The following is a 13438-nucleotide window of genomic DNA, read 5'->3' as shown; positions in this document are numbered from 1 at the left end:
TATCTATCTGTCTCTCTATCTCTCTGGCTATCTATCTGTCTGTCTATCCCTCTGTCTATCTATCTGGCTATCTCTGTGGCTATCTATCTATCTGTCTGTCTATGTATCTATCTATCTATGTATCTATCTATCTGTCTATCTCTCTGGCTATTTATCTGTCTTTCTCTCTCCCCCATCTATCTGTGTGTGTGTATGTGTGTGTGTATATATATATATATATATATATATATATATATATATATATATATATATATATATACGCGCGCGCGCGCGCACTGACATGGCTATGTGGTAAGAAGCTTGCTTCCTAACCACGTGGTTCTGGGTTCAGTCCTAACGCATGGTAATTTGGGTAAGTGTCTTCTACTATATCCTCAGGCCAACCAAAGCCTTGTGAGTGGATTTGGTAGATGGAAACTGAAAGAAGCCTGTCATATATATATATATATATATATATATATATATATATATATATATATATATATATATATAATGTATGTATGTGTATCTTTGTGTCTGCGTTTGTCTCCCGTTAATGCTTGACAACCAGTGTTGGTGTGTTTAAGTCCTCATAACTTAGCGGTTCAGCAAAAGAGAATGATAAAATAAGTACTAAGCTTAAAAAGATAAGTCCTGGGGTCAATTTGTTCAACTAAAACCCCTCAAGGCAGTGCTCCAGCATATATATATATATATATATATATATATATATATATATATATTTATTTGTGTGTGCATGTGTGTGTGTGTTACCATGCTTGACTGGTAAATCTACAGTTTTTTTTTCATTCTCTTTCTGTTTATTTTCTCTCATTCCTTTCTGTTGAAGAGCATAGGCTTGAAACGTAAAAGACTTTTTTCATTTTCCTCAGCGTCAAATTATTACTCTTGCTTGTTGTCCATACACCTGTCTTCGTCTTTTGTTTTTGTATAAAATTCAACTATATATATTGGAGCCTGGTGTTGCCATCCGGTTTCACCAGTCTTCAATCAAATCGTCCAACCCATGCTAGCATGGAAAGCGGACGTTAAACGATGATGATGATGATGATATATATATATATATATTGCGTATGTGTATATGACTGTGTGTGTGGTAACAAGCTTGCCGCCCAACGATATGGTTCTGGGTTCAGTCCCACTGTGTGGCATCTTGGACAAGAATCTTCTACTATAGTCTTGGGCTGACCAAGGCCTTGTGAGTGGATTCGGTAGACAGAAACTAATAAAAGCCCATTGTATTCCCTCTCTCACTCTCTGGGAGAGAGGCACAAGCACATACACAGACATCTACACACACGGCAGTAACTTCCGCCTACCAAATTCAATCACAAAGCTTTGGTCGGCTCGGAGCTATAGCAGAAGACATCTGCCCAAGGTGCCACGCGGTGGGACTGAACCCAAAACCATGAAGCTGGGAAGCAAGCTTCCTAACCACACAGCCATGCCCGTGCCTACAAAAGTGTATATACATATGCGCAGCGCTATTCGTGTGGCAAGTTTTCTACAGCCGGATGCCCTTCCTGCCACCAACGGATGCCCTTCCTATTGTATATATATATATTATATATATATATATATATATATATATATATATGTATGTATATATTTGCATGTCTGTGTTTGTTCTCCCACCATCGCTTGACAACTGATGTTGGTATGTTTACGTCCCCGTAACCTAGCGGTTCGGGAATAGAACTGATAGAATAAGTACTTGGCTAACAAAGAATAAATCCCTGGGTCAATTTGTTTGACTAAAGGTTGTGCTCCAGCATGGCTGTAGTCAAATGATTGAAACAAGTAAAAGAATGTGTGTGTGTGTTTATATGGATGTGTATATGTATGTGTTTATGTATGTATATATATATATATACACACATATATATATATATATATATATATATATATTATGTGGCACTTGGTGAAGAATGGAGTTTGATTTAGCAACTCTCATTTGCACCTCCAGCCGCGAGGTAGGTTCATCTGGGACTCTCGATAGGAAGAGGTCCAGCTTTGATTTAAAAACTCCTACATCTACTTTGTGCAGATTCCTCAGGTTCTTTGGGAGAATATTAAAAAGCTGTGGGCCCCTGACTCCCAAGCTGTTGCAGTAACTGGTCCTGAAGCGCGATGGCATTGCTGGGATCTTTGGCACTATGCAGTGCCGTCCCGTTCTGGCATTGGTGTAGCTTTCAATGCCAAAATTTGGCACAATTCCTTCCAGGATCTTCCAGATGTATATTACTGCATACCTCTCCCGCCTTCTCTCCAGGGAGTAGAGTCTTAGCTGTTTCAGCCTTTCCCAGTAGCTGACCAGTTGCAAAGAGACAATCTTCTTTGTGAATCTCCTCTGGATTGCTTCAAGGTCTGCTGTTTATTTCAGACTGGTGGGTGACCACAGCTGTGAACAGTAATCCAGGCGGCTGAGGACGAATGTCCTCCAAAGGATCATCATGGTTTCCTTATCTCTGGTTCTGAATGTTCTCAGGATCCATCCAGCCAATCGTCTGCACTTTGTTGCCATTCTGGTAATGTGCACTTGGAAAGAGGTATCATCACTCATGTCGATACCCAGGTCTCTCACTGATTTAGGCTCTGGGATTGAAATTCCCTGTGGACCAGTGTACTCTGTAAGTTTCATATTCAGTTTTGGACGTTGGTAGCGCAGGGCTTGGAATTTTTCAGCATTAAACTGCATATTATTGTCCTCAGCCTATCTGTAAACTGAGTCCAATTCCTGCTGCAGGTGTGCAACATCACTGGAGTTCTGTATTTTCTGCGAGACTTTTGTATCGTCTGCGTAGCTTGCAAGAGTGGCTATCCGGGCACTTGAAGGCATATCTGAGAGAGCGACTATAAAAAGCAATGGTCCCAAGACAGTGCCCTGTGGAACACCGCTCATTATTTGTGTTCTCATAGAGGTGGCTCCATTAGCCACTACTGCCTGACTTCTATCTTTCAGAAAGTCATGTAACCACTCTCCAAGTTTTCCAGCTATGCCAAGATCACGCAGTTTGTGGCATATCACACCATGATCCACTTTGTCAAAAGCTTTTGCAAAATCAAGGTATATTACGTCCACATTTGAGTTGTTGAGTAACTGCCTCAACACCCAGTCGTAATGTTGTAAGAGCTGGGTCAGGCAGCTCCTACCTGGTCGAAAGCCATGTTGGGTATCACTCAGCAATTTATTTTCTTCAAGGAAAGCGATCAGTTTTCCTCTGAATATCCTTTCCATGACTTTGCTGATGTGTGAAGTCAGAGAGATAGGCCTATAGTCTTTGGCATCTGCTCTGCTTCCTCCTTTATGGATTGGGCATATTATTCCCTCCTTCAGCTTGCTTGGCAGTCTTCCGTTTGCGAGAAAGCTCTGGAAGAGGATCTGGAGGGGTTTTGCCAGGGCATGCTTACACGATTTAAGAGGATTGCTGGGAAACCATCATGGCCAGCAGTTGAGTTTGTGTCCACTTCATGTATAGCTAGTAGTACATCTTCTTCGCTAATGTTGATGTATTCCATCGTAACTGTCTCACTGGTTATAGGGGAGGTAGCAAAGAAGTCCACTGGTTTGTTCACTTGTCTGTGCTCCAATGGAGTGGTGAAGACACTTTTGAATTGCTCATTCAGTACCTCACTGATCCTAGTTGGACTGTCTGTGAGGGAGCCATCCTTTTCGAAGAGGGGTCCAATCTTGCAGCGTACTGAGGCTGTTTCTTTTACGTAATGAAAGAAGGCCTTTGGGTTTGACTTAATGTTTTTTATAACCCAGGCTTCTTTGTCTGCTCTCTCCTTCACATAGGATTGTTGCAGCCTTTTTTCGATCTCCATCAGTGTCGTTTTTAGGCGGGACCTTTGGCCATTCTTGGGATGCTGGTTGAGTCGATTTGCAACTTTTGTCCGTCGTCTCATGAGGATCTTCCTCTCCCTTGGAATCTTGTTCCTATTTGTTTTGGCCTTGTGCTCTGGGACATATTTCTGGCTTATGGCTTGCACAATAGACATGAAACATTATATATATATATATATATATATATATATATATATATGAATGTATGTATAGATGTATGTGTATGTATGTATACACACACACACACATCGAAGTGTACAGTATACACACCCTACTGACAGATATACGAGTGCATTTTTTCCTGAGTTACAGACTTTTAAACACACACACACACACACACACCGCATGTTCACCCTGGCAGCAATATTACTGAAGAAACAAAACTAAAGAAAGGTAACTCTTGTTTACTTATTTTCTTAAGATAACCACGAGAGGTTATGCCAGTAACATATACTCTGCCAATCTTTCTGTCTTTCTCATTATCTCCCTTCTCTTTCTCCCTCTCCCCCTCTCTCTCTCTCTTTTCAGCTACATCTATTATTGTTCTTATCTTACTTATTTATTTACTTTTGACGGAGGAGAGGAAAGACGGATGGAGGCATAAGAGGCTGTTGCAAACTGCCTATCTCTAATTGTATTCCTTAGTCCTACTCTCTCTCTCTCTCTCTCTCTATCTCTCTCTCTATCTCTCTATCTCTCTATCTCTCTCTCTCTCTCTCTCTCTCTCTCTCTCTCTCTCTCTCTCTCTCTCTCTCTCTCTCTCTCCCAGTTTCTCTTCCCTACTCTTAATTTTTTTTGTTTTTGTTTTAGTAGTGTGTATGCATTTTTTTTTTTTTTCATGTGTGAAATGAATTCTCTTGCTCTAGGAGTGAATGTTCTGTCTGGTCCAGGAATTGACCTCATGAACTCTTGATTGTGAGTCAAACTCAGATTATATATATATACTCTTTTACTTGTTTCAGTCATTTTTGACTGCGGCCATGCTGGAGCACGACCTTTAGTCAAGCAAATCGACCCCCAGGACTTATTCTTTGTAAGCCTAGTACTTATTCTATCGGTCACTTTTTGCTGAACCGCTAAGTTACAGGGACGTAAACACACCAGCATCGATTGTCAAGCTATGTTGTGGGGACACACACACACATATATATATATATATATATATATATATATATATATATACACATATACATATATATACGACAGGCTTCTTTCAGTTTCCGTCTACCAAATCCACTTACAAGGCTTTGGTCGGCACGAGGCTATAGTAGAAGACACTTGCCCAAGGTGCCACGCAGTGGGACTGAACCCGGAACCATGTGGTTGGTAAGCAAGCTACTTACCACACAGCCACTCCTGTTAGTATATATATATATACTAACATACCCTTGTCGTCAAAAAATCCGACAAGTTTATTAATGATAGAAAATGGCACACCAAGACAATGGGGGGGAAAAAACCATTCATAAATGTCAGCAAACTAGTAAATACATGTACATATGGAGGCGCAATGGCCCAGTGGTTAGGGCAGCAGACTTGCGGTCATAGGATCATGGTTTCGATTCCCAGACCGGGCGTTGTGAGTGTTTATTTGAGCGAAAACACCTGAAGCTCCACGAGGCTTTGGCAGGGGATGGTGGCGAACCCTGCTGTAATCTTTCACCACAACTTTCTCTCACTCTTTCTTCCTGTTTCTGTTGTGCCTGTAATTCAAAGGGTCAGCCATGTCACACTGTGTCACGCTGAATATCCCCAAGAACTACGTTAAGGGTACACGTGTCTGTGGAGTGCTCAGCCACTTGCACGTTAATTTCACGAGCAGGCTGTTCCGTTGATCGGATCAACTGGAACCCTCGACGTCGGAAGCGACGGAGTGCCAACAACAACAACAACAACCTGTACATACACAGAATTGAAACACTTGAAGAACCAGATATGATTGTAATGTCTCGGTTGAAAATATCACCCACTTAATGTGTGTCTGCATACATGCACACACATACACATACAAAATATATGTAAATATATATGCACACACACACATACACACACACACATATATATATTCCCATGGAAATGTTCTGTGATAATTTTGCAGCTTTAATAGAAATATTACTCTACCTTTGGTATTTGAGTACTATTTTTCCCATGTGCATGAGAAGACTTGTCAAGCCAAGTGAAATCATAGCTGCAGCCAATGCCAGTGCTGGTTGATTGGCATCTGTGCCAGTGGCACATAAACAGTAACGTTTGAGTGCATGGCCAATGCTGGTGTCACATCAATGATACCTGTGCCAGTGATATGTAAAAAGCATCGTTTGAGCGTGTGACCGATGCTGGTGTGACGTCAATGGCACCCATGTCAGTGGCACATAAAAAGCACTCACTACACTCTTGGAGTGGTTGGCATTAGGAAGGGCATCCATCCATAGAAACCAGGCGACGAGCTGGCTGAAATGTTAGCACACCAGGCGAAATGCTTAGCGGTATTTCGTCTGCTGTTACATTCTGAGTTCAAATTCCGCCGAGGTCGACTTTGCCTTTCATCCTTTCGGGGTCGATAAATTAAGTACCAGTTACACACTGGGGTTGATATAGTCGACTTAATCCGTTCATTTGTCCTTGTTTTTCCCCTCTATGTTTAGCCCCTTGTGGGCAATACAGAAATAAGAACCATGTTAGACCAGATTGGAACTTAGTGTTGCTCTCCAGCTCACCATTTTTCAGTCAAACTGTCCAACCCATGCCAGCATGGAAAGCAGATGTTGAATGGTGATGATGATATATTCGGGCATGTTGATGCGGACAGGAAAAATAGAACTCAATATATGAGTATGTACATATTTTTATGTCAACAGGGTGACTCAAGGTCTGGAGAGTTTTGTGCATGAACACATGAAGCCCTTGGACATATATATGAGAGAGAGTGGGGAAGATGACATTGTTGTTGTTGTTGGCACTCCGTCGCTTACGACGTCGAGGGTTCCAGTTGATCTGATCAACGGAACAGCCGGCTTGTGAAATTAACATGCAAGTGGCTGAGCACTCCACAGACACGTGTACCGTTAACATAGTTCTCAGGGATATTCAGCATGACACAGAGTGTGACAAGGCTGGCCCTTTGAATTACAGGCACAACAGAAACAGGAAGAAAGAGTGAGAGAAAGTTGTGGTGGAAGAGTACAGTAGGGTTCGCCACCATCCCCTGCCGGAGCCTCGTGGAGCTTTAGGTGTTTTCGCTCAATAAACACTCACAACGCCCGGTCTGGGAATCGAAACCGCAATCCTATGACCGCGAGTTCGCTGCCCTAACCATTGGGCCATTGTGCCTCCACTGGACAAGATGACATATAACTAGGGTAAATTACAAGAGTGTGAGGTGGGGATGGGGAGGAGTAGATATGAGCCTATGTTTGTCTCTTTTCATCTGATAACTATGTTAAAGGGATTATGGGAGTGTATTTTATCATGGAACAAGCACAAGATATATTTCATTATTTCATGTCCTTGTTAAGATGGATGGGGCCTCTCAGCCCCATGTTTTCCTCCTCTCATTCACCAGCCACTTTCGCAGAGTGCATTGGGGGGCATTGTACCATGACAGCAGCCCTAGTGAAGTTGCCTTGCAATATCATTCAACCGCAGAGACGTCTCCATATACCAAGCAGTGTATTCCCCTCTGGGCAAAGAGCCTAAGAAGCTGATTGGTGCAGACAACGATGGCAGAAGATAAATCAGGAGCTAGAGAGAGGTGGGGTGGCAGTATACTATGAGTGAACAGAAAACAAAAACATGATGTTCACAGCTGTTTCCAGCTGTGATCATAGGACTGGCTTACCTAGGGCTACAGCAATGTCAACAACACTAACAACCCCACCAACAGGTCCGCACTGTACTACACTGTTTTACATGCCATATGTTTTAAAAACAACATACTGTATACACATGCGCACACACACACACACACACACACTCACACGTACATAAATATCTCTCTCTCTCTCTATATATATATATATATTTATTTATTACTCTTTTACTCTTTTACTTGTTTCAGTCATTTGACTGCGGCCATGCTGAAGCACCACCTTTAGTTGAGCAAATCGACCCCGGGACTTATTCTTTGTAAGCCTGGTACTTATTCTATTGATCTCTTTTGCTGAACCGCTAAGTTACGGGGACATAAACACACCACCATTGGTTGTCAAGCAATGCTAGGTGGACAAATACAAACACACACACACACACATATATACGACGGGCTTCTTTCAGTTTCCATCTACCAAATCCACTCACAACTCTTTGGTCAGCCCGAGGCTATAGTAGAAGACACTTGCCCAAGATGCTACACAGTGGGACTGAACCCGGAACCATGTGGTTGGTAAGCAAGCTACTTACCACACAGCCACTCCTATATATATAAACTTACTTGGAAATGGATGCGTGGCGTTCAATTAAATAAAAATATAAATTTCATATATATATATATATATATATATATATATATATATATATATAAATACGTGCATACACAGACACACCATAAATGTAGAACAATGAGAAAAATATCTTAACAATTTTTCAAGCTGACCACATAGAGGATTGGTGTTTGTCTCCATTTTGGATTAAAGCACCAAAAAATCACGGGAATTCCCTGACAAAGTCTCGTGAAATTTTGGGTAAACAAAAACAAGAAATCAAGGAAGGTGACTCTTAGGCAACAATTTGGATGTTTATCTCCCTTAGGTTTGACATTTGGGAAAACCTGTGCTGAATGATCAAACTTGTTTATATTAGGTTATATCCTGGGTAGTGGAGGCACAATGGCCCAGTGGTTAGGGCAGCGGACTCGCTGTCATAGGATCGCGGTTTCGATTCCCAGACCGGGCGTTGTGAGTGTTTATTGAGCGGAAACACCTAAAGCTCCATGAGGCTCCGGCAGGGGATAGTGGCGAACCCTGCTGTACTCTTCCACCACAACTTTCTCTCACTCTTACTTCCTGTTTCTGTTGTGCCTGTAATTCAAAGGGTCAGCCTTGTCACACTCTGTGTCACGCTGAATATCCCCGAGAATTACGTTAAGGGTACACGTGTCTGTGGAGTGCTCAGCCACTTGCACATTAATTTCATGAGCAGGCTGTTCCATTGATTGGATCAACTGGAACCCTCGACGTCGTAAGCGACGGAGTGTCAACAACAATATCCTGGGTATGTGTAATGTTTGTATGTTGAGGGAGTTCATCATGAGTGCATGTGTCTTCTATATATATATATATATATATATATATATATATATATACATATATATATATATATATGATGATGATGGCCGTCCACTCGTGACCGAGGAAGACCATTGCCGACCTTCAGGAACATCATGCGCTCTAGGACTAACTTATATTTTGCATTTGCGGTTCCGTTGGTGGCTAATGAGCCCTGCTATTGACCGCGATCCTACGTGTGTGAACAAGAATGGTTGATAACAATGTTTAAGTTGTATTTCAGCTCGTTGGCACTGCGTATATGAGTCACCTCAAAATGAATTCAAATTGCTTGTCTGAGGTATACATGCAAATTGCAAATAGCATGCGATTTAATTGCAGATGTGCAAACAGTACTGCACAAATTTTGAAGTGTGTGTGTATACGCACACATACAAAGTGTATGCATATGTATAACTATATATATATATATACATACACACATACAAAGTATATAGATGTGTATATATACACATACACAAAGTATATATATATATATATATATATATATATATATATATATATAGATAGACAGATGGGTAGATAGATATACACACAAATACAAAGTATATATATATGTATATATATATATATATATATATATATATATATATATATATATTTATATAAATAAATATAGGTAGATAGATATACACACAAATACAAAGTATATATATATATATATATATGTGTGTGTGTGTGTGTGTATATATATATATATATAGAGAGAGAGAGATACACAAACACATACAAAGTACATGTATATACACACACATACAGCGTATATATATATACAACACACACACACTCTCTCTCTGCCTTAATTTCTGACTAATTAATTGGAGAGTGAACAGGGGAGGGAGCAGCTGGAAGGGAGAGGTGTGACTCACAGAACAGGATGTACATTGGTGAAGATGACTATTGTATGTCCAGAGGGGGTCGGGAACAAAGGATAGGAGTACAGCATACAAACACACCTTTATATCACAGGCACCATTACTGCTGCTACCACCAGCACTGTTCTGCTACACCAGGACTCATCATCACCACACCCACCACTACTACTTGCACCACAACACCTAATGCAACCATTTTAGAGTCCTGACACCTCTTGTACTAGAACCAATGCCACACCATGTACCATCACCACCAACACTACCACCACCACCACAACAACATTATGTAACATTACCATCAATACTACCACCACCACCACAGCCCATACAGTCAATGCCATGTAACACAACCATCAACACTATCACCACCACAACCCATACCATCGATTCTATGTAGCATAATCATCAACATTACCACCACTACCACCACCACAACACATACCATCAATGCTATGTAGCCCAACCATCAACACTACCACCACCAACACCACAACCCATACCATGAATACCATATAGTTCAACCATCAACACTACCACCACCAACACAACCCATACCATCAATGCCATGTAGTCCAACCATCAACGCTAGCACCACCACCACTACAATCCATACCATCAATATCATGTAGCACAACCATCAACACTACCACAACCCATACCATCAATGCCATGTAGTTCAACCATCAACACTACCACCACAGCCCATACCATCAATATCATGTAGCACAACCATCAACACTACCACCACCACCACTGTCACATAACATCACCCCACCTCACCTGGCAACCAGTATTTCTTTTTTTTTTTTACATACACATAACTTAGCAGTCGGCCAAGAAGAGAACGAAAGAATAAGTAGCAAGCCTTAAAAACAAAATAAGCAGTGAGGCCTATTTGTTCGACTAAACCCTTCGAGCTGGTGCCCCAGTATGGCCACAATCAAATAGCTGGAACAAGCAGAAGATAAAAGATACATATACACCTGTGTGTGTGTATGTGTGCATGCGTGCATATATGTGTGTATATATAGCACACACATCCACACACACACACACACACACACACACACACACATATATCCTTATAGACGATATCATCATCGGTGAGTCAGCTATCATTACTAATATCATTTACAATGAAATAACAGTATGGTGGTGGAGGTGTGGTGGTGGTGGTGGTGGTGATGATGATGATTGTGGCAGTGTTAATGGTGGTCCTGCTAGAATGATGGTGATGTGCAAAGCAGAACTGGAGCCTCAAACAGAGGTAACTAGGTGGTTTCCTCGCATTCTCTTCAGAGTAACACACACACATCTAACACAGTCACAAAATAATAAAGCAATAATAATAACAATAACAATAACAATAATAAAAATAATAATGATATACACACATGCAGGCACACACAGAGCAATACACATGGATATATTTACACATTTCAGTCGTATATACACACAAACGTTATACATTTGCACAAACTGAGATATGTACACACAGCAAGATGAGATGTGCTAATTCAAACAAGTCATTCTATACACGAGACAGAAGATCATATATAGAATATCGATTACATATACATATTATATATGTATTGTATATATATATACATATATATATATGTATGTATGTATGTATGTATGTATATATATATGTGTATCTGTATGTGTGTATATATATGTGCATATATGTATATATATATATATAGTTGTATGTATATGTATATATATATATATATATATATATATATATATATATATATATCTGTATGTATGCATATACATATAGAGAGATATATATAGAGATGTGTATGTATATACTCTTTTGTTTCAGTCATTTGACTGTGGCCATGCTGGAGCACCACCTTTAGTGAAGCAAATCGTCCCCAGCACTTATTCTTTGTAAGCCTAGTACTTATTCTCTCGGTCTCTTTTGCCGAACCGCTAAGTTACGGGGACAAACACAGACACACACACACACACACATATATGTATTTATTTATTTATTTATATATATATATATACATATATGCGACAGGCTTCTTTCAGTTTCCGTCTACCAAATCCACTCACAAGGCTTTGGTCGGTCCGAAGGCCATAGTAGAAGACACTTGCCCAAGGTGCTACGCAGTGGGACTGAACCCAGAACCATGCAATTGGTAAGCAAGCTACTTACCACACAGCCACTCATATATTTTACAAGAATATAAATAAAACATGAAAAACAGACAGAGTTGGAACTCTTTTAAATAACACATATATATATATATATATATATATATATATATATACATACACACATATAAGTGGAGAAATGGTACACATTGAAAGCTACACATTTCTCCGGTTTTTTTTTTCCGTCCTTGTTTTCCATATACATTCGCTGCTTTCTTCCAAGGAATTTATTGCTCTTAGCTTAGATTTTCCTTGGGGCTGGCCAGATTGGAGCAGTCTCGATTATAACCAGCCAAAACTGCAAAGATAATCTGGAACTGGACTGACGAAAGAAAATTCTGAATAACCCGTCCTTGTTTTTTCTCATCCCATTTTGTATCATCTAACTGTCTGAATGTTTTGTGTTCTTGTCCCATTTTTTGTATGTCTGAATGTATGCATATATATATTTGTATGTATATATATATATATATATATATATATAAATAGACTGGCACGTAAAAGCACCCACTACACTCTCTGAGTGGTTGGCGTTAGGAAGGGCATCCAGCTGTAGAAACTCTGCCAATTGGAAATATGCTGTGCGTGAGAACACCCGGCAAGCCAAGTGAGACCTAAATCTAAGGCCTCAGCCAGTCCACTTACGCGTACCTTCCTTCCTTTAGTGGACATGAAACTCAGCTTGCGAAGACTTATTGGGGCAAGCGAAAGCGAAATTGTGATGGCATCTGTGCCCAGCAATGCCTTTCTGGCACTTGTGCCCGCGGCATGTGTAAGGACTTTCAAGTGAGATCGTTGCCAGTGCCCCTGGACTGGCTCTTGTGCGGGTGGCACATGAAATACACCATTTTGAGCGTGGCTGTTGCCAGTACCGCCTGACTGGCCTTCGTGCCGGTGGCACGTAAAAGCACCCACTACATTCCCTGAGTGGTTGGCATTAGGAAGGGCATCCAGCTGTAGAAACTCTACCAAATCAGATTGGAGCCTGGTGTAGCAATCCGGTTTCACCAGTCCTCAGTCAAATCGTCCAACCCATGCTAGCATGGAAAGAGAACATTAAACAACAATGATGACGATGTAATTTTTTGTATAATTATATATTGTTAATATAACAATACATAAAAGCGGGCTAGAGTTGACGTGCTCAGCATGAGCTAGAATTCACATTATAGTTAGAAAGGATACATAAGGGTGGAAGACCACAGGATAATTGAGCATATGCGGTGATATGCTCAATTATCACCGCATATCCTGTGGTCTTC

The sequence above is a fragment of the Octopus bimaculoides genome, chromosome 30 (assembly GCF_046866305.1).
Source record: "Octopus bimaculoides isolate indiv1 chromosome 30, ASM4686630v1, whole genome shotgun sequence".
Classification (NCBI taxonomy): domain Eukaryota; kingdom Metazoa; phylum Mollusca; class Cephalopoda; order Octopoda; family Octopodidae; genus Octopus; species Octopus bimaculoides.
This window is presented reverse-complemented; position numbering follows the sequence as displayed.